This window comes from Coenobita brevimanus, chromosome 29 (genome assembly GCF_032717465.1).
Source record: "Coenobita brevimanus isolate Jiangsu-jjx chromosome 29, ASM3271746v2, whole genome shotgun sequence".
In the NCBI taxonomy this organism is placed as follows: Eukaryota; Metazoa; Arthropoda; class Malacostraca; order Decapoda; family Coenobitidae; genus Coenobita; species Coenobita brevimanus.
In genome coordinates this window covers 31,817,740-31,841,570 of record NC_136982.1, presented here as the reverse complement: position 1 = coordinate 31,841,570, position 23,831 = coordinate 31,817,740, and positions in this window count along the sequence as shown.

Below are 23,831 nucleotides of genomic sequence, written 5' to 3'. Positions count from 1 at the left end.
TGCACTGACAGCCACACAACCATGCACTGACAGCCATGCAGATAGCCACACAGCCATAAAAAGACAGCTACACAGCCACGCACAGACAGCTACACAGCCATGCACAGACAGCCACACAACCATGCAGAAACACAGACAGCCGTACAGTCATGCACAGACAGCCCCACAGCAAAGCACAGACAGCCACACAGCCATGCACGGACAGCCACACAGCCACGCACAGACAGCCACATAGCCATGCACAGACAGCCACACAGCCATGCACAGACAGCCGCACAGACAGCCACACAGCCACGCACAGACAGCCACACAGCCATGCAGGAGAGAGAGACAGACAGCCAGTGATCGATCAGCCGCTCCTCCCAGGATATAAACCTGAAATTTATGTATGAAGTCGTGGTGGCGGGGAACATCTTAAAGCTGCCCTGCCACCCTGCCTGCCTGCCTCACTCCTGCCTCCCCTCTGCCTCTCCTGCCTCCCCTCTACATCCTCACTGCCTCTCTCCTGCCTTCCTCCCCCTTAGCTCTTCCCCGGTCCCTCTCTCTCTGCCTCCCCTAGTATCTCTCCCATCACCCTGCCTCTCCCTGCTTCCCCTCTGCCTTTCCTTGTCCCTGTCCTGACTCTCCCTACCTCTTCCCTGCCTCCCCTTACCTCTCAGATGCCTTCCTTGCTTTTCTCATGTCTCCCCCAGCATCTTCCTTGACCTCCCATGCCTCTTTCCTGCCTCCCATTTGCCTGCCTCCTGCCTCCGTCGGTCAACCTACTTCCCCTCCCTCCACTCTGCCTCTCTCCTGCCTTCTGCTTCCTCCGGTCTATACTACCTCCCCTTGTCTCTCTTCTGCCTCCCTCTTCCTCTGTCCTGTCTCCCCTGCCTCTCTCCTGTCTTGTCTCTCCTGTTTCTCCCTATCTCCTCCATTCTTTCTCTGTCTCTGCCCTGCCTCCCCTTCCTCTCTTCTGCCTCCCCTTGTCTCTGTCCTGTCTCTCCCCTGCCATTCTCCAGGTTTTCTCTGCCCCTGTCCATGCTTCTTGTTTCTCCCGTCCCTATTTTGCCTTCCCTTCCCTTTTTATTGCCTCTTCTTGCCTCTCTCTTCCCAGTTGTCTCATCACCTCCCTGCCTTACCCCACTCCCTGCCTTTTTCCATGCCTCGCCACATTCCCAGCTCCCTCCCCTGCCTCACATCGCTCCTTGCCTCTTTGATGCCTGCTTCCTACCCTACCTCAATTTTTCTGTGCCTCTTGCCCTGCCTCATCCTTCCATTTGCCTCTTGCTCCGCCTCACCCTTCGTTCCTCCCCTCCCTAGCCTAATCACTTCTCTGCCTCGCCATGCTCCCTCTCTAAATCCTTTACCTAACCTCCCATCCTTTACCACCCAACCTCACCCCTCTGTCTCTCACCTTTGCCTCACCCCTCTACCTCACCACTCTGCCTCACCCTTCTGCCTCTCACTCTCATCCTCACCCCTCTGTCTCTCACCTCTGCCACAGCCCTCTACCTCACCATTCTGCCTCACCCCTCCGTCTCTCACCTCTCATCCTCACCCCTCTGTCTCACCTCTCTACCTCCCAGTTCTGTCCCTCACCTCTGCCTCACCTTTTTACCTGTTCCCTCCTCTTCACCACTCAGTCTCAACCCTCTGCCTCACTCTTCTGCATTACTCATATGTCTCACCCACCTGCCTTATCCCTCTGCCTCACCCCTCTACCTCACTATTCTTCCTCACCCTTCTGCCTCATCTCTTTTCCTCATCCCTCTGCCTCACCCCCCTGTCTCCCCTCCTTGTTTCAGCCCTTTATCTCACTCCTGCGCATCGCTCATTTGCCTCACCCTTCTGCCTCATCCCTCTGACTAACTCCTCTGCCTAACCCTTCTGCCTCACCCCTCTTCCTTACTCCTATGTCTCTCCCATCTACATCATCTCTCTGTCACACCCCTCCGTCGCACCCCTCTGCCTCGTCCTGCTGCTTCACCTCTCTTCCCCACCCTTCCGCCTTACCCCATTACCTCACCTCTCCTCCTCAGCCCTCTGTCGCATTCCTCTGCCTCGTCCTTCTGCCTTATCCCTGTCTCATCCCTTTCTGTTCCGTTTGTCCTCCCCCCTCTCTCTCAACACTAAGTCACCCTTCTGCATCACTTATATATCTCACCCATCTGCCTCACCTCTCAGCTTCACTCCTTTGCCTCACTCCTCTGCCTCACCCCTTTACCTCATCCCTTTAGCTCACTCCTGCTCTTTCACCTCTGCCTAACCTCTTTGTCTCACCCACATTTCCTTTTCGCGATCTCTCTGCCTTACCTTAGTGCCTATCTCTCCGCCTAAGCTCTCTTTACCTACCTCTGCCTGCTCACTGTCTTACCCAGCGCATTATCCCTCTACCTCATCCGCGTTCATTCTCTCTCTCTCTCTCTCTCCCTGCCAACTTGCTTCCTGATTCAATTTACCCACTTCCTTCCTCATCTCTACCGCTTTTTTTTTTTTCTGCCTTACGCCTTTCACTTCCAACCTAACCTCACTCCACCCTTCTTCTACCTCACTCTTCTTGCCTCATTCTTGCCTCAAGCCACCTGTCTCACTCATTCCACTTCTTTACCTCGGCTTATCCATTTCCTGCTTCATCCCTCCTACTGCCCTACCTATCTCACTCTTCCCACTTTCCTTTTGTCTCACCCCTTTCACTTCCCTTCCTGCCTCAACCTCCCACTTCCCTTCCTGCCTCACCCCTCCCACTTCCCTTCCTGCCTCACCCCTTCCACTTCCCTTCTTGCCTCACTCCTCTCACTGTCCTTCCTGCCTCACACCTTCTCCTTCCCTTCCTGGTTCGCTCCTCCCACTTCCCTTCCTGCCTCGCTCCTCCCTGGTGAATAATAGTTAATAGAGATGCGGTTAATACAGTAGTTCCTTTACACTATTTAGAATCCGCGCAAAATACAAAGAAATGTTGCCTTAATGGTGAAAATAAGATGCGTCTGACTATATAGTAAACGAAAATTAAGTAGTTACTGTACAGGGTGTCCCACGATCTGGTGTACTAACATCAGGTGGCGCCAATTTCAAGTTTTCAAAATGCCATATCACCACGGGTCCAAATCTCAACCGTCATCAGTAACTTTAGCTTCATAACGGTCAAGAATCGAATCCATATTGGTAGAGCATTTCTGTAATAAAAATTAGCCCAAGATTCGCCTATTGAAACTATTACATTAAATTTTGGGGCACAGTGTACAGTGGTAAATATGAACAAGTAATAAAAGTTATGATGCCGGTATAATAACTGGTTTCCTTATTTCTCAGCTCAATAATGTGGAGATATAAACCAGTACCCTACATAGCACTGTGGTCGCATTAGCCAGGGACCAGGATTAACTAACAACCTTATGTTCAGTTCCTTCTCTTAACTCGAATTTTAATTTACAAGAAAAACAAGGGACATGGGAAATACCTACACTCTCGTCGTTGTCTTTCCTTCACAAGCAAAAAAGAGCTCATAATATATATATATATATATATATATATATATATATATATATATATATATATATATATATATATATATATATATATTTCGTGACTAAGACTTGATTTGATTTTGTAGAAACACAAGAGAGGGAGGGAAAGATTCTACAGTCCCCTCGTCCTTCCTGCAAGAACATATAGGTGCAAGACGTAATTCATTTCTTTGGAAACCTGGCCATGTATAATCAAAGTCACGGTACAGGATTTTTTTATGTAATTCTAAATATGTATGGTGAATTTTAGTTTGTCGGCATTATCTTCCTTGGTATTCAGAGCATATGAAGTTCTCCTAAAAATAATTGCTTAGATGCACAAGACACACAGTTTCCCTATTAATATAAGGTGAACTGCACAAAAAGCGATTTACAGCACGTGAACAAATGTGGGTTATAAACGGAAAAGCAAATGGTAAATTATGTCTAAGTGGTGTTCAGGCGTTGGTTCTTGTTGACTTGATTTTACACACACACACACACACACACACACATTTTATATATATATATATATATATATATATATATATATATATATATATATATATATATATATATATATATATATATATATATATATATATATATAAAGACAATGAAAGACAAGCGTCGTGTCATGAACTCAGGTGAAAACATCTGCTGATAGGTTAAAAGTTTTGGTGCGCTCTACTTTGTGACATACGGACGATTGGTAACACTGATATAAGTTGCCGCTTGCACCAGATGACAGTCCCGGGGATACAAGTATATGTTTGGTAAATAAACGAAACCAGTCTATAAATATTATGTCTTTCCAACTGTTACCTTTATCTGATATATATGTAGCATTTCTCATCTATTCTTTTTTATACAACCAGTAAAACGTTTTAGTCGGCGAGGTACGAGCGAGGCCATTTAAATCCGAAAGCACTGACATGTCGCCTTACACCCCGCGGATACCTAGAGTATATTGACGGCTATATACCTACCAAGATACGACAGTCTGGCCTGTGGTCCTCTTGAAGATTTTTGACGTGCTGCACTTGGCGCGTGTCATGTGGCATATGCACCGCCAGGGTGTGATGAAACCTGTCATAAACAAATCTTAAAGAATGGGGCTATCATATGGTGCACACCACGCAGTGATCGGCCCTGTGGCTGCTGAGATATAAGCATCTCTAAAGCGTTACAATCGGGCCGGGCCGAACCGGGTTGGGCCGCTCATATGTGAGAAAATGCCACTAATTGACAAGAGACTCCCGAGGGCTTCGTCCGGCTCGTAACCATGTCAGCTACACTGCAATTCAGTTGGCTATATTAGTGCCAGGAAGTCTTTTCTTCATGTTTATTTATTTAATTTCTGAATCTGCTTATTCAGCAGTTGAATATGAGCTGTAATTGTCATTATCTGTCCGCGGTATCAAATAAAAATGTACACAATATTTTTCATATGAGGATAAATAGTCTATATAATGATAATCGACTGTTTGATTAGTGACGCACTGAATTCCACAGGCTGAAGTTCAAACACATAACCAAGAAGACCGAAGTCTTCTCTCAACTGTTCATGACATATGCGTCATTCTGTGTGCAATGCGTCGTAAGCACTGACTGCAGGTGATGCTTCCATTGTTGTGATCACTTCCTGGTCTTGTAGTGGTGTGGTAACAGGAAAGCGTCCTGAACGATGACTGTTGTACCTTCCTCTCGAAGTCGCCTAATCCACCCTTTTCCGGTTCTGCATACACTAAATGCTTGTGCAATGTGTTCAGGATTCTCTCCCCCTCTAAATAAGGGATCATGCCACCCCTCATCTCCCTACTAGTTGAATGGATGTTGCCCTCTCCATACCAGGGTATACAGTAAATATACTTCATGTTCTGTGGTAGGGTATGAGGTGTAACGGCCTGACCGAATTTGCTTCGCATTTCGTCTCTCATGCGGAAGTCGAACGCAGTAATTCTCCCGAATCGATGTTAAGGCTTGGGAATTTCCTGGGTTCATTAGCAGCAGGTATGAAGCTTGAGGAGGTCAGGCTAGCCAACCACGAACATGTAACTGTGGTAGAGCTCTCATAATGTTTCACGTTACACTTAATCTTCGGCCAGAACCACAACACGACTTTTCTTTTCTCACACACACACACACACACACGAGTATATATATATATATATATATATATATATATATATATATATATGTACAGGGGCGCACCCAGGGAGGGGGCGGGCCCGGGCCCCCCCTTAGCTCTCTGGGTCCTTTAAAAATTTTTATATATTTCGATAACAGCAAAACATGAAAAACTGGGAAGTACAAGCAAAGAGTAAGACATGAGCCAGCTGCTCTCTGACTCTAAACCTGCATATGACCTCCCAGTAATTATCGGATTACCTGACCTCACCTCCCCACCTTAGAAAATTCCTGGGTGCGCCCCTGTGTGTATATATATATATATATATATATATATATATATATATATATATATATATATATAAATAAATAGATAGATAGATAGATAGATAGATGGATAGATAGATAATATATATATATATATATATATATATATATACAGTAGGCTCGCACAGTGCGCGAGAGATTGGGCGGTCCACGACCTCGCGCACTGGGAATTTGCATACTGGGAGTACATAATCTTATGGGAATAATTACGTATGGGCGGTACCCCCTCATACCTGGACATTTTTTGGCCTTTAGAGACATAATAAAGGTCATATTATTCAGACATTGTACTAAAGCTATAGCTACAATAACAAAAATATGGGTAGTCACCTTAACAACAGTAGACAACAGGCCTGATGACCTTAAATAACAGGGGTTCCGAGGGGCGGCAACACTTACAACACCGCACTCCCCACCGCACCTCCCACCGCACCAACACTTCCCTCCACAGACTCCCCTTGAGCACCTTCCCCAGGAGCATCAAAGTCACTCACTTCGGCCATAAACCCTTCAAAGTCCAATGCTGACACTTCTGACATTGCATCCTCTTCATCCTTAACATGACGACACGTGATGGCTGTCTCATCTTTCTCCATTCTGATTTGTTAACTGTTAGCCAGCTCCAATTAGTCCCAGTTTACATGTGACTCTCATCTCCCTGTTATGTTCTCTGCCCACCTCTTCCCATCACTTCACCTCCAGGTTTCCACTCTGCTACCCTGGTTGTCTATCTCTTATTATGTTAGACGTAAACCATCCATATTACTTTTTGCTTTCTTACTGTGGTGATTTTGGTATACCTCTTCTTTCATCTGTTCTGTTTTATAGGAATTTCTCTTATTGTTATTCCATGTCATACCTAACATAATTCTTTCCGTTCTTCTATGAGCATCCCATAAGTGTACGTTTTAGGAATTTTGTTAAGACTCCACGTTTCCAGTCCACAGGTAAGAAGGGATGTTCTGGTTTTCTATTCAGCCTACCTCTCTTGCATTGTACAGAGTCAAATTCCTGTCTGTCAATGAGGGGAGCCAGTGCCGCATTGGGTTAACGCGTTCAGCAGGCTAATGGAAAAATCAAAGTTCAATTCTACAATTGGTCAGACTGATGGATTCATTTTGTTTGCTTCTAGTTCCTGTTCACTACTGAGAGTCGTGTTCTAGTGGCAGACTGAGACTTAGCATAAATTTAGTGTCTGGTATACTGGCCTAATGCAGTCGCCAGGCAACAGTCTGTCTTATTCTTCTCTCCTTCAAAATGCTACTAAACTTGCCTTCATCAAATTGTTAGTCTTCACATAATTTTCTTTTCATGAACTGACATTGTTAGAAATGTCTGACTGAAGTAATGTGTCTATAATTATTCAACACATTCTAGCTCTTCATCTCCTACTGGAAAGAACGGAACATGCCTGTTATACAATACTTTAGTCTTCAAGTTCATTTTCAAGCCAGTTTTCTGCTCAGTTATCACTTCTTGCAATTACTATCCAGATCTAATGAAAGAACTATCATCGGGGAATAGATGGTTGTTGGGACCTGTGCAGTTTACAATAATTCTTTTGCCGTGCCAAACTATATTTCTGAAAACGTTCTTCAGGTATACAGCGAATAGTTGCCGAAATGGTGTTTCTTTGTCCAACACCTTTCTTTATTAATATATTCTGGCTATCCATATGAAGTGTTTTGAAAGTAGTGTCATCTTTATCAAATTAACTTCTAATGACGTTTCATAAGTGTCTTCCACGTCTTGCCTTCATAATACAGTATTTTCATTGCTGTCGCTGTTTTAAGTGGAGCAAATATTTTTCCAAATTCCATAAATGTCATAAACAGAGGTTATTAAATTCTGATATCCTTCACAATATTTAGTTTTAAAAAATTTTAACATGGCCTGTTGTTTAATAACGAAAACGAAATTTTGTTTGTTCTCGACTGATATGCATCAAGTTAAAACTGTTTCGATTGTTTGGATTAATATAAATATTGATTGTTAGGATTATTATAAATATTTTTTTTAAAATAACAGGACGACTAATTGGACGGTAGTTATGTTACCAAAAAAAAACAAAAAAAAAAAACAAGGTTAATTATCTAGGTATTCCTTTGACATCTAAACATTTTGTAAAAAGCAGTCTCGCTAGTGTAACCAGTGCGAGAGCCCGCAGCCTTTAAATAAGAGCCAGGCATTTCACTATCAAGTATTCAGTGATCGGCTGCAGTTTCCACACGCTGTAGGTAGGCTAGATTATCTGACACTGCCTTTCACACAATTGAACAAATACTCAGAATGTTGAACTGTATTGTAGTTTATACAAAAACATTCAACACAAAATCTGAACGAGGCTATGTAAACGGTAAGCCCTCACCCCTCCCAGTTCCTTCCTGCCCCATCCCTTCCAGTTCCTTCCTGCCCCATCCCTTCCAGTTCCTTCCTGCCTCACCCCTCCCAGTTCCTTCCTGCCCCATCCCTTCCAGTTCCTTCCTGCCTCACCCCTTCCAGTTCCTTCCTGCCCCATCCCTTCCAGTTCCTTCCTGCCTCACCCCTTCCAGTTCCTTCCTGCCTCACCCCTCCCAGTTCCTTCCTGCCCCATCCCTTCCAGTTCCTTCCTGCCTCACCCCTTCCAGTTCCTTCCTGCCCCGTCCCTTCCAGTTCCTTCCTGCCTCACCCCTCCCAGTTCCTTCCTGCCCCATCCCTTCCAGTTCCTTCCTGCCTCACCCCTCCCAGTTCCTTCCTGCCCCATCCCTTCCAGTTCCTTCCTGTCTCACCCCTCCCAGTTCCTTCCTGCCTCACCCCTTCCAGTTCCTTCCTACCTCACCCCTCCCAGTTCCTTCCTGCCTCAGCTCTCCCAGTTCCTTCCTGCCTCATCTCTCCCAACTCCTTCCTGCCTCACCCCTCGCAACTCCTTCCTGCCTCACCCCTCCCAGTTCCTTCTTGCCTCACCCCTCCCAACTCCTTCCTGTCTCACCTCTCCCAGTTCCTTCCTGCTTCACCTCACCCGGGTCCTTCCTGCCTCACCCCTCCCAGTTCCTTCAAGGCAATTATGGCCATCAATTGCTGGAATTTAATTTTTCAAGCATCACGTATTAATGATGGTTAGGAAAACAATTACGGAACTTCTTAATAAAGCTGCTCCTTCACGTGTTCCAATGCACAACACAGCCAAGAAAGTGTATAAATCCTTAAGTTGAACTATGCTATTAAGAACTATTAAAAAAAAAAAAATCGTAACCAAAATTTAAGACAATGCTGCATCAATGATATCAACTCAGTTATGGCTGCGTCATCTCCTCCTGACGATTTTATTGACAATGGAATAAGTCATAGAAGCCTGAGTGTTAAGTACTTTATCATAAAAAGTTTCCTAACTAAAATTTAAAGACAGTGTAAAGACAGTAATGATTTATTCAATACAAGAAATGTTTATCAAAAAAAAAAAGAAAGAAAAAGAGGTAGGTAAACAAAATTTATAAGAAATCTGTATCAAGGTGATATAATTGAATATGACGATGATCGAGTATATCAGTGACTAACCCCCTCACATCGGGTCCCTTCATAACTTCAATCTTATCATCTTGTGATGACAAGAATTAATCAACAGACTTAATTAACAGAATAATTTTGAGGGAATAAATATAGAAATTTTTGTTTAAATTACAATGAGGCAGAGTTAACCAAAATTTTTATAACATTTTTTGGATCTGTATCTGCTGCAGCAAAAACATACGCAATTATTATTAGTGTTTCAGTAAGCTACACTGTATATATGTGAGGGAAGTATTTTCACTGACATTATGAACAGCGTGAAAGGTTACTAGGTAACTTCCAGGTAACAATCTTAAAATAAACATAACACCAAGATTAGGTCAAATGCCTCCACTAGTTTTATGAGAAGGTAAAAAAGAAATATCAGTAATTTTAGCTTATCTCTTCCACAGATCACAAGGACGTGAACTGCCAGGTGATCACTGAAATCTGGCAAATGTAGCTCCAAAACTGCAAGTAGGTAATGAGCCAAGAAGGGGCGCTCAGAGAGTGAAACACCGCGCCCACCAATTGGTCTGAAGGACGAACATTTTACCTTGCACTGTGCCCTTGGCCTTTGACTGATTCCTCTCAAAATCAAAATACTTCATCCTTGCTTGAACCATAACCATTCACAAAGTTGGGTTTAAATCGGATAAAAGCTGTTCAAGTTGACCTTGCCATGTTGACAATGAAATCTGACTTGTTCTCAAAAACTACAGGTCAGTCCCAGGAGGACCTTCTACATGTCCCTATAAATTCAATTAAAAGTAGATCAAAACTGCTTTTGTCATTTTGTTCACACACAGACACAATGGTCGAGTCTGACCTTGTCCTGTGACCTTGACCATCGACTGATTGTTCTCAAAATCTGACCCCTTACTTCTTGCCTTATCTTCAACCCTTCCCCTAAATTTGGTTTATATTGGATAGAAACTAAGTTGACCTCGCTCAGACAAACTTTGGCCTAGCCCTGTGATCATGACCATTGACTTACTGTTTCCCAAACCACGATTCAACACTATGGCTGAGTCTATTTAGGCAATTTTGTTCACACACACACACACACACACACACACAGAGCAAGATATAACACTTGTTTCCGCATCGCGAGCTTAGGTGTATTCCATATTATATATATATATATATATATATATATATATATATATATATATATATATATATATATATATATATATATATATATATATATATATATAAGAGAATGTTTGTCTGTCTGCTCGTCCTCTACAGAAATCGAAGGGGATGCATATAGAACTCTCTAAACATCTCTACCAGGTGCAACTTTCTTACCATGAAATTTGAATGTATACATTACAGCTGCTAAAATTGCGCCCCTGATGGCTAAGATATGAACTAACTAGAAATAATCGCCAACTATGTGGAAAATGTTAGCTAATTACCATAGTTTTTTGCTTCTACAATCATACCATTATTAGCTACAACAGATCGGATGGATGAACGTGTTGATGAGGTGGGCAGGGATGATGGGTGGGTGGGCAGGGCTGGTGAGTGGGTGAGTAATGGGAAAATAGGTCCATGGCAGGATTAGGTACATGGTGACTATATCTCTGGGGAAATGGTTCCAAGGACGAAAATAGGTTCAGTGGGTGAAATGGGACCCCAGGGCCCAGGGGTCTTTTCCCACAGGGGGAGTAGCCATCCAGGGTCCCAGGCAATGCCGATATGCACGATATAGGGTTTTACCCGGGCAACGCCGGGTACCCCTACCCGTAAATTATAACCCAGTGATTAACATCCGCTCAGACTACGTACACTCCTTAATATAGTAGAATACTGGAATACAGTAGAATACTGCAAGTCTCTATCAGAGATAAAATGCTTCATCATCTCAAAGATACCATCAAAGAATCACAGCATGCATCCCAAAATAAATACTGATATCCATCCTTTGTTTTCTGCGATATTTAAACACATATGAAGAATCCAGATAAGTTGATGTTATATACCTGGATTTATCAGGAAGTGCCTGACAGTTTCTCATAAAAGGTCTTTGAGAGGCCGTAACAAGGCTCATGGTTTTACTATCAGTGTACTGTAATCAGGAGAAAAACGAAGTGGCATACGAGACAGTTGGCATACATGGGATATAATAAGAACAGATAGAAGTCAAAATCTGGTGCAACACAGGGTTCAGTGCTGCGTCCTTTTCTATTCATAACATTAAAGAAATATTTATATCGAATTTTGCTGCAGAGTATCCCACTTTGCCGTGAGGAAAAAAAAAAAAAAACTATCATAGAATAGACACTATTACAAAGACATCGTTAAAATTGATAGAGATTTTGAAATGTTTATTGACTGCACGTACTGTGGTAAAAGGATGGGTATAGTTGAAAATGCCAAACACCGAAATAAGAATGGAAAAGTCAATAACAGAATGAATGAATTTCAATCTGCAAATATAAACAGAGATAAATATTTGGGAATTATAAAATCGCCTGACACCGATCCATTTGTGTTCAGAGACAGTAAAGGCAGACAGTCAATTAGTCGGCTTCATAGGTGGAGCATTTGATCTGATTCAGCAAAAAGTATTCTCTCACTACACAGAACAATAATGTGCAAAAAATGTGTTCTGTGTCGAGCAGCTATAGAAAAACTAAAATAATAATGCATTCAGTGGTGATGAAAACCATGCCCCGGTTGATTATATATATATATATATATATATATATATATATATATATATATATATATATATATATATATATATATATATATATATATATATATAGTACGTGAAATTTGTGTAACAGTAGCTTCTGTGGTACAGTGGTAAAGTGTGCGTTTTTGTAATCTGAAGAACGGTGGTTCGCGGACAGCCACGGTTAAAGACTTTCTGACTCTACCCTCGTGTTGGGGGAGAGGGATCCAGATCCAGGTCCAGTGATTTCATGAAATCCTTAGGGAATTCGTGAAATGAGTTTAAATTAGGATGGGATAATTATGGTTAGGTTAACCCTTTAGCGCGCAGTGTCCTGAATATAGGACAGAACTGGGCATCTTCAAAACTTAATAAAGAAGGGAACCCCGAGGTAGGGACCTATGAGCTTCACGACTATGTGCCGACAGGCGGAGGGCGGTACGCCTAGCACCCTTCCAGCAAAATCCCACACGCAGGATATCTGGGAGCCAATGGATTAATTTAGGCTGTGTTTAGGTTAGGCTGGGATAATCTAGTGTTAAGAGGTGAGATTTTCTAGTAAGGTAGTCTGGGAGATTCTCAATGCTTCCCAATGTTTCTCGTACCGTAGTTCTCTTACGAGTCAGAGTTGCCAGTTAGCCTGCTGTTTGTAAGCGTAGTTATTTTGTAAGTTATGCATTAATTTTTGTGCCCTATTTCTCAATAACGTTTTATTTATGTAATTGCTTGTTATATTATGTAATTCACCTTTAGTTTGTATGCTAAATAATTTAATGTTATGCAGTGTAAGAAAACTCTGGCATGTTTTGGATGTCTCCGAGTTGGTAACTGTTGTAACCATTGGTCCCTTCGGTAATGCACGAGATCTGTGGAGAAATGCAAAACACTCCAGAATATAAGAAGCCTATTTAAGAATGGGAAAGAGACTAGAGGCAGTTCAGTCAGTTTCACTTCGGTTTGAGTGTACATCAGTGTCAGTGCAGTGCAGTGAAGTGTTGGCAAACAGTGAAGTGTAATTGCAGTTAGTGGAGTTTTGTATATATTCGGTACTGTTGAAAACTGTGACGTGATGCTGGAAAGCATTAAGTGTAATTATTTGGAAAATAAAGACAATGAACTTAAGAAGCCAGTGTTTATTTTCGCCTCGACTAATCTTCTGTGCTTTACACAGAAAGGCTGACCATAGGAAGAACAACTCACTGGGCAACATCCTTCTTGTACTGATCTGCTGCTGTTGAAGCTTGAGGCAGTGTGGGACAGGGATGTAACACTGGTGTCAGAAGTTTGGATTAAGTGCTGCAGTGAGTCAAATCTTCGACATGAAGCAAGGGGGTGTGCAGACAAGGTCCCAAGCTGGGTAGGAGGAGGTAATGTCCCTGGCGACAATCATGAAGCTATTACAGGCCCAAAGTGTACGACTACAGGCACAGAATGAAGGACAGAAAGAACTCAAAGAACAATTACAGGCACAGAATGAAGAACAGAAAGAACTCAAAGGACAATTACAGGCACAAAACTAAGACATCAAAGAACAAATGCAAGCACAGACAAGCAGAGGCATTACAGGAACAACAGAGGGAATTACAACTGAGGATCCAAGGACAGCTGGAAACTTTCATGGGGGAAATAAAGGAATAACAGGAACGAAGGAGGAAGAATATGCTGAGCTACGGCAGCAGAAGTATGAGGTAAGCAATAATGTGACAAAATGCAAACAGCATGTAGACGACCAGTTGAAGTCAGTTAGTGAGGAACTAGTGACAGAGTGCAAACGACACGTGGACAAACAGCTGAAAATGAGTGAGGGAATACTGATGGAGTGCAGACAGCATGTAAATAAGCAGGCAAAGCATGTAGTCGACCATATGAAGATAATTAGTGAGAAAATTGAGATTGTAGAGAAATACTGTACTCCTGAGCCTCAGGTTAGTGTACATGGAACATATGAAAAAAAAAAAAAAATAGACAGTGTGTGGTAGATCTTGATGAATTCCAAGCATCTAAAGGTAGCATTACAGGGTTGAATAATTAGAATGCAGAAATTTTCAGTCCTTAAATTTAGTTTTTAAGCCTCAAACCACTGAAGTGCATGGTTATGATAGGGGTCCAATTAAAAAGAAACCTCAGGAATTTGATGGCAGAGTACCTTGGGAAGCTTACCGTGCACAGTTTGAGTTACTTGCTTATCAGAATGGTTGGGATGATAGTCAGAGGGCAGTGCAGCTTGCTACTAGCCTTAAGGGTTCTGCAATGGAAATTCTGGGCCAGATGTCAGTAGAGAAGAGGAACAGTTATCAGTCCTTAGTAGAAGTGTTGGAGTACAGATATGGGACCATGTACCAAACTGAGGTTTACAGAGCAAGATTCCGCAGCCATGTACGGGCTTAAGGCAAATCCCTACGGCAGCTTGCTCGTGACCTGGAGAGTATGGCATACAAGGCGTACTCTGGAGCAGCACCTAACCTGTTGGCTATTCTTCTAAGGAACCAATTCACTGATGTTCTTAATAGTACAGAGTTGAAAGTGTGAATGAAGCAGGCACAACCCAGAAGCATGCAAGAAGCACTAGCCAGGGCTCCAGAATTTGGGTTCTACGTCAGGTCCAGTACATCCACTTTTCGGGCTGGTCGTAGTGCAGGATTCAAGGCAAGAAAGGGGCAGGTACGTGAAGTGGAAACATTTGAAGGAAGTTGCTGGTACTGTGAAAAGCCAGGACATAGGAAAGAGGACTGCTACAAGTGGAAGAGGGAATAGAAGATCAGAGGAAGTTGCTGGTACTGTGAGAAGCCAGGACAATGCAAAGTGGATTTCAACAGGTGGAAGAGAGAACAGGAGAAGACCAGAGGAGGTTGCTGGTTCTGCGGGAAGCTGGGGCACAAGAAGGTGGATTGTTACAAACGGAAGAACTAGCAAGAATGTAACAGTGCAAGGAAATACACGATTGCAACAAACGGGTGTCGGACATGTGGTGAGGTGGGACACTTTAGCTATGAGTGTCCAAATGAGACGGATAAGGGTAAATTAATGAAGACTGGTGACGAGAGGCAACAACCAACCAGTTTTTCCTAAGAAACCCCACAACTGAGGAAATGCAGGAGAACCTTGATGAATAGTGTGCGACAGGACAGAAGAACAGACAGCAAGCAGTGTAGTAGGAATGGGAATTTAGGCAAGAAATGCCTCCGTACTGCTGTGACAGGGCTAGCGTCAGATGCAGAAGACCTGAAGAGGATGCAGATGGAGGATGCAGATTTACAAGTAGTGCTAGAGTGGCTGCAGTGGGATACAGTGCAACCATCTTGGGAAGAAGTTTCCAGGTTCAGCCCTGTGACTAAGAGCTACTGGGGTCAGTGAGACCTTCTTCATTTGAACAACAAACTATTGGAGCGACAGTGGGAGACATCTGATGACCTCAGCAAGTATTGGCAACTGGTGGTTCTGAAGAAAATGAGGTCTGGGATCTTGGTTGAGTCTCATAACCAGATTACTAGTGGGCACCTGGGAGTGAGGAAAACTCTAAGCCAGCTGCGACAGAAGTTCTACTGGACTGGCATGCATCAGGGTGCTGAAGAGTGGTGTTGGGCCTGTGATGTATTTTGTGCCAAGAAGGGACCCAGTAAACGTGGTTGAGCCCCTCTCCAGCCGTACCAAGTGGGTGTACCTATACAGTAGAAAGAATCACGGTGGACATTGCTGGACCTTTGCCACTCACAGAATGAGGAAACCAGTATATATGTGTTGCCACTGACTACTTCACAAAGTGGCCAGAAACCTATGCTATCCCCAGTCAAAAGGCTGTGTCTGTTGCTCAGGTGTTGGTTGACCAGTCTTTTTGTCGTTTTGGGATGCCACAAGAGCTCCATTCAGACCAGGGTAGAAGCTTCGAGTCTGCTGTGTTCCATGAGTGCTGCAAGTTACTGGGGATCAAGAAGACCAGGACGACTCCACTAAGGCCACAGTCGGATGGGATGGTGGAGGAATTCAGCTGGACCCTAGGACAAGTCAAGGACAAGTACTGCATACAGGGACAAACGGAATGGGACCAGGAATTACCTGCTTTGCTGATGGCATATCAGTCTGCATTCCATGAGTCTACCAGCTACACCCCTGCAAAACTGATGCTGAGCATGAGTTACGCTTACCCATCAACTTGTTAAAGGAAAGACCACCTGGTTAAGAGCTGCTTACAGACACCTCCAGCTATGCAAAGCATCTTCAGGAAAGGTTGGCTAAGGTACATCATCAAGTGTGAGGAGCCCTTAAGTTTTCAGGAGAGGTGGTGAAGTGCAAGTATGATGCCAAGGCAGGTCAGGTGAGCTTCAAGGATGATGACAAAGTTTGATTATACAATCCTCAGCGAAAGAAGGGACAGTCACCGAAGCTGCTTTGCACTATGTTGAACTGCCTATCAGACGTAATGTATCAGAATCAAGGAGGCAGAAAGTCTCACCTAAAGGTGGTACATGTGAATCATCTGTGACAGTACCATGGGCCAGGACAGTATAGCTGGGATGTATCAGAAGAATCGTGCTCTCTCGCAGCCGAGGATGTTGAGGAGGAACAAGAAGCTGAAATGCAAGAGGATGGTCACAGTTTCCCGAGGGAAAAAGTGAATCAGAAAGAGGACCAAGACCTTCCAGGAGGAGTAGACTGTGTAAAGGAGCAAGGACGTCATCGAAAGCAGCATAGAAGACCTGATAAGTTGAAGGATTATTTTGTGTATAGTTAGATGTTTCATTAGGATTAAGGTTTATATTTGTATATATTGTGTAGCTTTGTCGGGACGACAAAGGATTAGGGAGGGGGTAATGTTAAGAAGTGAAATTTTCTAGTTAGTCTGGGAGTTTCTCAATGTTTCCCGATGTTTCTCGTACCGTAGTTCTGTTACGAGTCAGAGTTACCAGTTAGCCTGCTGTTTTTGAGCATAGTTATTTTGTAAGTTATGCATTAATTTCTGTGCTCTATTTCTCAATAATGTTTTATTTATGTGATTGCTTGTTATATTATGTAATTCACCTTTAGTTTGTATGCTAAATAATTTAATGTTATGCAGTGTAAGAAAACTCTGGCATGTTTTGGATGTCTCCAAGTTGGTAACTGTTGTAACCATTGCTCTCTTCGGTAATGCACGAGATCTGTGGCGAAATGTACAGTAGAACACTCGAGAATATAGGAAGCTTATATAAGGATGGGGATGAGACTAGAGGAAGTTCAGTCAGTTTCAGTTCGATCTGAGTGTAGTTCAATGTCAGTGCAGTGCAATGAAGTGTTGGCAAACAGTGAAGTGTAACTGCAATTTGTGGAGTTTCGTATATATTCGGTACTGGTGAAAATAGTGACGTGATGCTGGAAAGCATTAAGTGTAATTATTTGGAAAATAAAGACAATGAACTTAAGAAGCCAGTGTTTATTTTTGCCTCGACTGATCTTGTGCGCTGTACACAGGAAGACTGACCATAGGAAGAACAACTCACTGGGCATCGTCCTTCCCGTACTGATCTGCTGCTGTTGGAGCCTGTGGCAGTGTGGGATGGGGACGTAACACTAGGTAAAGTTTAGGTTAGGTTAGGCTAGGTCAGTTAGATTATGTTAGGTTAGGATAATTTAGATAAATGTTAAGCGCTCATATAAATCAACATACCCTAACCTAATCTAACTAACCGCGCCTAACCTGACTTAAATTTAACCTAGATTATCCCAGCCTATCCTAACCGTAGCCTTAATTAACAAGTTTTACTTTAAACTCACTTCACGAATTCCCTAGGGATTTCATGAAATCACTTGTTAAACAAATTCCCTGCAATATATATATATATATATATATATATATATATATATATATATATATATATATATATATATATATATATATATATATATATATATATGTATGTATGTATATTAGATAGATGATAGAGAGAGAGAGAGGGGGGGGGTATATTACCACAGAGGAAAGCAACATGAAAGAGGTAGGGGTGTAGGATTTCTATTTAACAGAAGTCTTGCAGAAAACATCAAATTCAGCAGTGTATCTGACAGAGCACTGTAGCATGGACTGTGATTAGATTATGCAAATGATACGCCCTGGAAGTAGTACAAGTATACCCACTTCTCAAAGCTCAGATGGAGAAATAGAAACATTGTATGATGACGTCTCCCAGATTATGGAAGATGAAAGACCAGATATACTATAAACATGAGAGATTTCAATGCAAAAGTTGGCAAATCGAAAAATGGAGAAGTATATGGGAAAATTCAGAGTGGAAGAAAGGAATGACAGAGGTGAAATGGTGGTAAATGTTGCTGAAACGTACATGTGAATAATGAACACATTCTTTCACAAAAATGCAAGGGGAATATGGACCTGGAGAAGTCCAAATGAAGAAACGAAGAATGAAATCGACTTCATTATAGCAGGTAAGAAAAACACGATCATAATTGTCACAGTAATCAACAAAGTAAACAGAGGAAGTGACCATAGGATGGTGGGTTGCACAGCAGATTCAATTTCCGACGTGAAAGAAAGAAGCTGATTAAAAATTAAAGAAAAATATATATGCCCAATAAAAGTAAGCAAAAACAAGGCAGCCTTTCAGTTAGAAATAACTAACAGATTTCAGGCTCTTAGTTCTCCTGAGTGTGACACTGATAAGTTCAATGATAGACTAACAAGAGTGTTAAAAGAATCAGCAGAGATAGAAGGGAGAGCTAATTCAACCTGAGCCAACAAGTATTCAAAAATGACCCTCAAGCTCAATGAAAAGAAGAAAGGAGATGAAAGTAAAAACAAAGAAATATGAAATAGAATGACCAGAATTATATAAGCTTATCAACAAGAGACAGTGAGAAGAAAAAAAGAAAGAGCATCATGGATCTGATCAAAGAAGCCATCAGTAAAGGAAAAATTCTGAAACGGGACTGAAGTATAATGTCACTAGGAATGCAACAAATTATATCTCTGATAGACAAAAACGGTGAAGTCACTGAATGCAGAGATAGGATGGTGAAGAAAGTTGAAGAATTTTACAAAGAACTGTATGCATGAAAGACAGTAGTACCAATAGCTAATTTTTCAGTTAACACAAGTGACATGAGGTAAACCAGACGAAGTACACATTCCTCTTTAAAAGTATGAAAAGAGGGAAGGCCCCAGGAGAAGATGGAATAGTGGCAGATTTACTGACGGATGCAGGCGTAGAAGTATAAAACAGGCTCGCCCACTTATTTACCCAGTGAATAAAGAAGAAAATTCCCAAAACATGGTGCAATGCAGTTGTTACTTTGCTTTACAAAAATAAATAAATAAATAAATAAATAAAAGACTCAAAAGATCTTAGAAACTCTCGACGGATCAGCTTATTACCAGTTATTTACAAACTCTTCACTAAAGTCCCTACGAACGGAATAACAAATTTGGAAGAAAACCAACCTCGTGAACAGGCAAGATTCCGAAGCGGATATTCAACTACCGATTATTATCTACACACAATGGATAAGCTACAGTATGCTTAGGTTTTGTTGATTATGAAAAAGCTTTTGACTTAGTGGAGCACACTGCATTTACAAATTCATTGCGAGAACAAGGAATAAATGAAAACATTGTAAAACTGTTCGAAACCATATACGAGTATGTTAAATTACATGAAGACTCGGAAAAAATTAAGATTGAGAAGAGCGTTCGCCAGGGAGATACAATTGCACCAAAATCATTTACAGAATGCCCAGAAAGTATTTTCCAAAAGCTCGACTGGGGGAAAAAAGAAGTTAACATTGATGGAGAAAACCTAAACCATTTAAGATTTGCAGATGACATTGTCCTCATCTCAGAAACAGCAGACATTGCAAGAAATGTTATATGACCTAAATAGAGAAAGTCTCAAAGTAGGGCTGAAGATGAACCTGAGTACGACTGTTTAATCCAAATACACCAAAGAGGACCATCAGAATAAGCGAACAAATTCTTGAAGAAGTCGAGGAGCGCAATTACCTAGGGCAAATACTAAAACGAATGAAAGAACATGATAGAGAAATAAAGAAAAATTGCATTACAATTGGATGGAAAGCTTTCGGTAAATATAAAGACATCATGAAATGTAGCTTACCAGTATGTATGAAATGAAAAGTATATAACGAATGTCTAATTCCAGCTATGACGTATGGCTGTAAGACCTGGAAACTGACAAAGCTGAAGGAAAATCAGTTACTCCGTTCTCAAAGAGCAATTGGAAGGTCAGTGTTGGGAATATCTTTAAGAAACAGGAAAAGATCAACGTGAGTGAGAGAGCAGACTGTCAGACATTATAGAAGTTATAAAAGAACAGAAATGGAGATGGACATGTCATATAGCAAGAATAAGGGATAACCGATGGAGCAAGAGGCTAACTGACCGGAATCCAAGAAACTGTAAACGTTGCAGAAAAATATCCAGACAGGAGGTGGAGACATGAGATAGAGAAGTTTGCAGGCAAAACGTAGCAGAGATTGCCTCAAGTCAAGGAATTCGTGGAGGACTTTTTTTTTTTTTATGCTAGGAAGAAGGAACCAAAGATCACAAGCCCGCAATAACTGTTCCTTCTGTGAGAAAAACAAAATACCAGAGAGAGCCAAATTCAAGATCCATTCATTTCGATATGCCTGGACATACTGCGTTTGAAAGACTGGAGATCATGGGAAGCAGGAAATACAGACAGAGGGAGACAGTTCCAGAGTTGACCTGTTGCATAAATGAAAGACTGGGAGTAACGGTTAACTCTTGCATTAGTGAGTTGGACAGAAAAGGGATGAGAGTTCGCTGCTAGACGGGTGCTACATGCCCGTCGTAGAGGTGGAGGAATGCATGCAGACAGTTCAGAGGAGCAGTGACCATTGAAGTAAAGATAGAAATGAGATAAAGAGGCAACAGTGCGGCGAAGAGACAGAGGTTGAAGGGAGCCAGTAAGAGGAGGAGAGTTGATGAGACGAAAAGCCTTTGACTGCACCCTATTGCGAAGAGCTGTATGTGGGGAACCTTCCCACACATGCGAGTTGTACTCCACACAGAGGCAGATAAAACCCGTGTATAGAGTCAACGATTGTGCAGAGGTAAAGAAGGAACGGAGTCGGCTTAGCACACCTAATCTCTTGGAAGCAGATTTTACAAGAGATGTAATATGATCTTTCCAAGATAAGTCCCGAATGAATGAAACCCCAAGCATGTTCAAGGATGATGCAGGATTCAGCTGAATATTATCAAAAATTAGTGGGTACACCTGTGGAAGATTTTATCAGGTTGATAGGTGTAAGAATTGTCTATGATGCATTAAAAACAACAAGATTATTTTTATCCCAGTCAGAGATACGAGCCAAGTCAGACATTAGGTGTACCATAGCCTCATCCCTCGTTTGCTGCAGTAACTGCTGAGATGGACGTTGCGGGAACCGAATAGAAAGGTGAAGGGTAGTAACTGCTGAGATGGACGTTGCAGGAACCGAATAGAAAGGTGAAGGGTGGAGTCATCATCGTACGAGTGGATAGGGTTAGATGTACAGCTTAGAAGGTCATTGATGAATAAAAGGAAGAGTTGGTGATAGGACAGAGCCCTGAGGAACACCACTGTTGACAGATTTAGGAGAAGAACGATGGCCGTCTACAACAGCGGCTATAGAACGACCAGAAAGGAAGCTAGAGATGAAGGCAGAGATAGAAGGATAGAAACTGTAAGAGGGCAGTTTGGAAGTTAAAGATTTATGCCAGACTCGATCGAAAGCCTTTGAAATGTCAAGTGTAATGGCAATGCTTTCGCCAAAGTCCCGAAAGAAGGATGACCAGGAGTCTGAAAGGTAGGTAAGAAGATCGCATGTGGAGCGTCCCTGTCGGAACCCATACTCACGATCAGAAAGAAGGTTGTGATTGGAAAGATGCTTTAAAATTTTTCTATTAAGAATTGACTCGAAAACTTTTGAGATACAGGATGTTAAAGCAATTGGACGATAGTTAGAGGGTTGGGAATGGTCACCCTTCTTTGGGACTGGCTGAATGATAGCAAACTTCCAGCAAGAAGGAAAGGTACAAGATGATAGACAAAGGTGGAAGAGTTTGCCAAGGCAGGGTGTAAGCACAGAAGCACATTCTTGAGAACAACAGGAAGGACTCCATGAGGCCCATATGTCTCGTTAGTATTGAGGCCTGTGATGGCAGAAAATACATCAGCTGAAGAAATTTTAATGTCAGCCATGAAGAAGTCAAAGGGGGGAAGTGATGGAGGAACAGCACCAGAATCGTCTAAGGTGGAATTGGAGGAGAACGTCTGTGCGAAGAGATCTGCTTTTTCAGTAGAAGAAATAGCTACAGAACCATCAGAGTAGAAAAGAGGAGGGAAGAATGATGAGGTAAAGTTGTTAGAAAGGTTTTGGGCAAGGTGCCAGAAGAAGCGGGAAGAATTAAAATTGGAGTGTTGACAGCATTTAGTACGGATGAAATTATTTTTAGCAGAGCGAAGAACAGACTTAGCAAGATTCCGGGCAGAAACGTAAAGATGATGTGATTCAGGGGTGGGTTGGCTCCGGTACCTTTTATAGGCCCTCTCCTTGTTGTGGACAGCATTAGAACAAGCGTGATTAAACCAAGGCTTTCTTGCGTTTGACAAAGGATATGAGAAAGGAATGTATGTTTCCATCCCCGAGAGAATAACCTCTGTAATGCTCAAGGCACACTCAGATGGCTCCCGGCCATGGAAGCAATAATCATTCCAGGGAAAATCAAAGAAGTATTGCCTGAGGGGCTCCCAATCCGCAGCTCCAAAGTGCCACAGACGATGTTCTCTGGAAGGTCCACAGGCCGTACCGGAGTGATAGGACAGGTTAAGGTGATAAGGTTGTGATCGGAGGAGCCCAACAGAGAGAAAAGATTAACAGAGTAAGCAGAAGGATTAGTTGTAAGGAACATGTCAAGTATGTTGGAGCTCTCTCCAAGGCAGTCAGGGATACGGGTAGGGTGCTGTACAAGCTGCGCTAGGTCATGAAGGATAGAAAAGATGTAGGCTTGTTCAGCAGGTGGATCAGTGAAAGAAGAGGAGAGCCAAAGGTGGTGGTGAACATTGAATTCTCCTAAAATGGAGATTTCAGAGAAAGGAGAATTGGATAGAATGTGCTCCATCGTAGAAGTAAGATAATCGAAGAATTTTTGATAGTCAGTAGAATTGGTGGATAAGTAAACAGTACAGATATATTTAGCCAGAGAATGACAGGAAAGCCGAAGCCAGAGTGTAGAGAATTCAGAAGACTCGAGTTCAGGAACACGAGAGCAAGATAGTCGTTGTGTATATATACACAACAGCCACCTTTGGCTTTGAAATGAGTATAGAGAAAGTAGGAGGATACAGAAAAGGATTTGCTGTCAATTGCCTCAGATAGCTGAGCCTCATTTAGTAAGAGAAGGTGAGGTTTAGAGGAAGAGAGGTGGAGCTCAGCAGAGCGAAAGTTAGAGGAAAGGCCGCGAATGTTGCAGAAATGAAGAAGAAGTGAGTCAGACAGTGGTTCCAGGCAGCTCAAGTCGTCACCGGGAGAGGGGCGGAAGGGGGGGGCATTTATGGTCCCCCCCCCTCTGGGGACTCCAAGGCTGAGTGTTGAGTAGCCATGTTTTTTTGTTTTTTTTCTAATTTTGGAATAGGAAGTGAAGTGCGTACTGTGCATGTAGT